This window comes from Petaurus breviceps, unplaced genomic scaffold, assembly GCF_028583685.1.
Source record: "Petaurus breviceps papuanus isolate PSGF00001 unplaced genomic scaffold, PetGlider_PUasm1.0 186, whole genome shotgun sequence".
Classification (NCBI taxonomy): domain Eukaryota; kingdom Metazoa; phylum Chordata; class Mammalia; order Diprotodontia; family Petauridae; genus Petaurus; species Petaurus breviceps.
Genome location: NW_027185798.1, coordinates 21,329,702 through 21,334,052, shown reverse-complemented (window position 1 = coordinate 21,334,052; position 4,351 = coordinate 21,329,702). Strand labels below are relative to the sequence as shown.

Below are 4,351 nucleotides of genomic sequence, written 5' to 3'. Positions count from 1 at the left end.
TCTAGAAGCACTGAATGAATTTCTTTACAATCCTCCCACTACCTACTAGAGAATGGTACAGGGGAGAGGTGGGAGTTGGAGGACCTGGGTCACATCCTGTCTTTGTAGGTCACTTATGTGATTTCAGGCATCTTCTCCTCTCTCTGGGCCTCAGTTTCTTCTTTATTTATAAAATGAATTCAGATAGTGTTGGATTACACAATCCCTCAAGTCTCTCACATCTCCAGAGTCTAGGGCCATTGACTGACTTGGGTGTACATTTCTCGATCTTGCCTTTTTGGATTCATAGCAAATAAAAAATCCAACTGTTTTTTCCTTTACTCTGAGACCTACCTAAGTGAGTTAGGGAAGCTATGTAGTATAGTAGATAGAGTGGCTCGACCTGGGATCCTGAAGACCTGAGTTCAAATCTTGCCTTAGACACTTAATAGCTATGTGGGACCCTTGGCAAGTCATCTAACCTCTGTCTCAGTTTCTCATGTGTAAAAGGGAGATAGCAACAGTGCCTACCTCACAAGGCATTTAGAATATTTATAAAGTGATTTACAAACCTTAAAGCTCTATAGAAATGCTAGACCTTTTCATTAGAAATTACTTTTCACCAAGAGGTTATTTTGTCACAGAGGCTTGTGTTCTAAACCAGATGGGACAATGCAGTGGAAGAGAGAACTTTATAGTCTATTTAACTAAACAAAGAAATGAATCATTGTCTAAATCAAGGACAACTAGCTCTCAATTTTGTGTAGTGAATATATTTTCAGTGGAATATTTCCCCGCTTTCCAGCATAATCATTACCACCAGCATTGTCACTGGTGCCTAGGATTTAGGAAGATAACCTATTTCAATATCATAGAGTTCAGCAAAACAAACTGGAAGGAAAGTTTGCAGAGTCAAATAAATGTGGGACATAATATAGTGGAAAGAACATTGTACGCGGAGTGAGAGGATCTGGGTTCAAATTCCCGCTCTGCTATTTACTTCCTATATGATCTTGGGCAAGTCACTTAATTTTTTACAACCTCACTTTCCTCATCTGCAAAATGAGGGAGTTGGACTTCATGACCTCTAAGGGGTCTTCCAACCCTAGTTCTGTGATTTTAGGATTACCCACACAATTACTTACATTTACCCACAAATTATAGAGCTAACTCTGTCCAGATTATCTCAGGTTGGAATGAGGCAACTTTTTGCAGATGACACCTATCTGTCCTAGGAATATCTGCCCAGCTATGTATGAAAAGGCTCGTCACTAGGTTGGCACCAGAGTGATGGATTTTTCAGTCATGTCAGTCAATCCATCAATCAGCAAGCATTGATTAAATGTCCACTCAGTCAAAAATCTTTTTGCCAATTATAGGACATTTTATATCCTAAGGACCGTGGTACTTTTCCATTTGGATCACAGCTAAAATCTTTCATCTGTGTTCTCTTCCATTAGAAATGAGAGTTCCTTAACTGCTGGAATTTTCTTATTTTTCTATTTGTATTCCTAGGATTTAGCATACTTCTTTTGCACATAATTTCACAAATGCTATTTTATTTATTCATAATAGTGCTCATGAGGATTCCAATGGAATGGAATCAAAGGGCCAATGGTCCACAGATCTAGAGTTGGGAGTTATTTCTGAGGCATTACTTGCCCAAGTTCACAGAGGTAGAAAACATCAGGGGTGGGATTTGAACTTAGGTCCTTCACCTAGTTAGCCAGTGCCCTTTCCATAGCAAGCTGTCTCTACTGAAGTATAAGCCGTGATTATAAAGTAATGAGACCAGAAATGCCTCATTATTCTTTAGTCACACATACTACAAACATGGCCAGGTGGGTGGTGCAGGGGAGGAGGGAGGGAAATAATGATGGGGGGGGGGGAAGTGAGAGGGTGAAAAGTGATGGAGCAAAAGCTGGATCTTCTAGCTCAAAATCCTATAATTGCATTCGTTGAGGATATTTGTGTAAAAAGGATTCATGGATTAGGGAGAGTGTTGGGTTAGATGATTTTTTTAAAGGCCTTTCTTTCCATTCCAAAGACTGTATACATTTAAGCCTGTGATTTATAGCTACCAAAATCTAGGAATGCTACTCATAGTGGTTGAATTTTAGAAGATGAATCAGAACATCCTCATTTTTTAGATGAGGAAACTGGAATACAGAAGAGTTAGGTCATTTGTCCTGGGCCGCATGTGGAGAACTTGGGTTCTCCTGACTTTTAGGCCTGGGCTCTTCATAGAACTTCAGGACATCCCTTTAGAGGAGGCTTGAGAATGGGTGGGGAGGGGGCTAAATGAGGTCAGAGGACCCATGTTCAACTTCCACTTCTGATAACCCTCAATGTGACCTTGGGCAAGTCAAAATAGTGCCTTTATCTCTTTAGGCCTCATTTTCCTGGGTCTTTGTTGTGGGGTCTTTGCGACCCCCTTTGTGGTTTTCTTAGCAAAGATACTGGAGTGGCTTGCCATTTCCTTCTCCAGCTCACATTACAGATGAGGAAACTGAGGCAAATAGGTTGACTTGACTTGTCCAGGATTCCATAGCTAGTTGGTGTCCCAGGCTAGATTTAAACTCAGGTGTTCCTGATTCAAGACCCAGGACTCTATCCACTGCCCCCATGCCACCTAGCTGCCTGGACTTTTGGGCCTTAGTAAAAAACAAGGAGGTTGAAACAAGTGACCTAGAATGTTCTTTCCAGATCTAAATTTACATGTATACATATGTGTGTGCATATACACACATGTATATATACACATGTGTATATACACATGTGTGTATACACATACGTACGTATATACACGTGTGTATATATACAAAAATAAAATTATTGTAATTCTTTGTTACTATTAAGTAAACTAAACCATGGGTGGTTTATCAGTTAACCTCCTAAGTTTTCTCTCTCCACAAAGGGGATGATGGTGTCTGAATTTTACAAGCAGCCCTGGTTAGTTTATGGAAAGTTAAGCCATCAAACCTCTCCAGCCCTCAGTATCTTCATGTATAAAATTGGGCCAATCATTCCTACCTCCCTAACTTCTGTCTTTTCGGTGAGGATACATATTATCACAAAGCAGTAAACAGATCACTTCGCTAACGGTGTTGCTAAAAGTACAATTTTCCTACCTGGTGAAGTAGATAGTGAGAGCACTATTCCGACCCCCACCCCTCCTCCGATTTTACAGAACAGGAAACTGAGGCTGAGGTGACTACCTGAGATTCCAGCTTTTTAAGAAAATGTCAGAACCAGGACTTGAATCCGGGGCCTCTGACTCAAAGATCAGAGCTCTTCTCAGACTAACATGCTGCGTCTTAAAGGCTTGGGAGAAACGTAGTACACTTGATCTAAGGTGTTTTGTTCTGAGGTCCTCGATTTTTTCCTTTGCACTTTTCGATACGACGTCTATATTAATTTCTAACACAGGATGTTTTCAAACGCCTCTAAGGCCTGGGGGTATCTGGCTTGTCAGAGTGGAGCGATCGTCGAGTTGCGATCCTTTTGGGGGGCAGCATCTCTCGAAAATCCTGCTCAAGAAATACCAAAGGTTGGGAGAGGTTGGGAGGTATTCCGGAGACTGTCCATTGCCCTCCAGACAAGGAAGTGGGGGAGGGGCCACTTTCCTGTCCAGGGAGAAGGTAGCAAGTCCTTCTCCTCCCCCCCTCCCCCACACCTCTAGGTTGCCGGGGGAGACCCATCGTTAGTGCGCTTTTGACCCCCCTTCTCTCGGTTTAAAAGCCACTTGGCCCCTTCTGTCTGTGGGAGTGGATGCGTGAACAGGCGTGCATCAGTCAGTCAATCTGTAAGCAGTCATTAAGCGCCCAGTCGGTGCGAAGCCGGTTAGGGTCAGAGACACGGAATTGGGGCCAGCTCTAGAGTTGGCCTGGGAGTGGGGGTGGGCATGGGGGCGGAGGGGCTGGTGCACTTTCCAAAGCGAATACAAGCCCGCCGAGTCTGGAGCCCTTAGGGTTGGCGTGCCCACGCGGGATAGCGGGCGTGCGGGCTGATGGGCAGAGGTGTGACAGCGACCCCTCGGGCCCGGCTCCCGTCCCGGGACGTTTCTGCAGCGAGCGAGGGAGCTACAAGCACCTGCTCGCTTCCCCAAGGTAGGACTGGGGACTGTGGGGCGGGGGGAAGACGACAGCCAGACAGATTCTGGCCTCCAGGCGCGCGTGAGTGTGTTAGGGCTAGTGTGCACGCGTGTGTGTGTGTGCGCGCGTGTGTGTGGGAAAGAGGGAGCGAGAGCTCTAGGGCGTGTTGTGTGTCGCGCCAGGCCCGGACGGGCAGCCTAGAAATCTCGCGAGAGCGGCCTCTGGGGTGACTGTCGGGGAGGGGGCGGAGGGGGAGGCGCAGGAGGAGGGAGGAGGGG

At 45.3% G+C, this 4,351-nt stretch overlaps 1 protein-coding gene across 1 annotated transcript in view; it reads left to right on the top strand.

Annotated features, from left to right (window-relative positions):
• Nucleotides 1-3,999: 3,999 nt before the first annotated feature.
• Nucleotides 4,000-4,351, top strand: part of TAOK1 (TAO kinase 1) — a 152,425-nt gene continuing 152,073 nt past the window's right edge. Inside the window, 1 exon segment of the mRNA XM_069089753.1 lies at nucleotides 4,000-4,088. The gene's annotated coding sequence lies outside the window, so the exon portion shown is untranslated.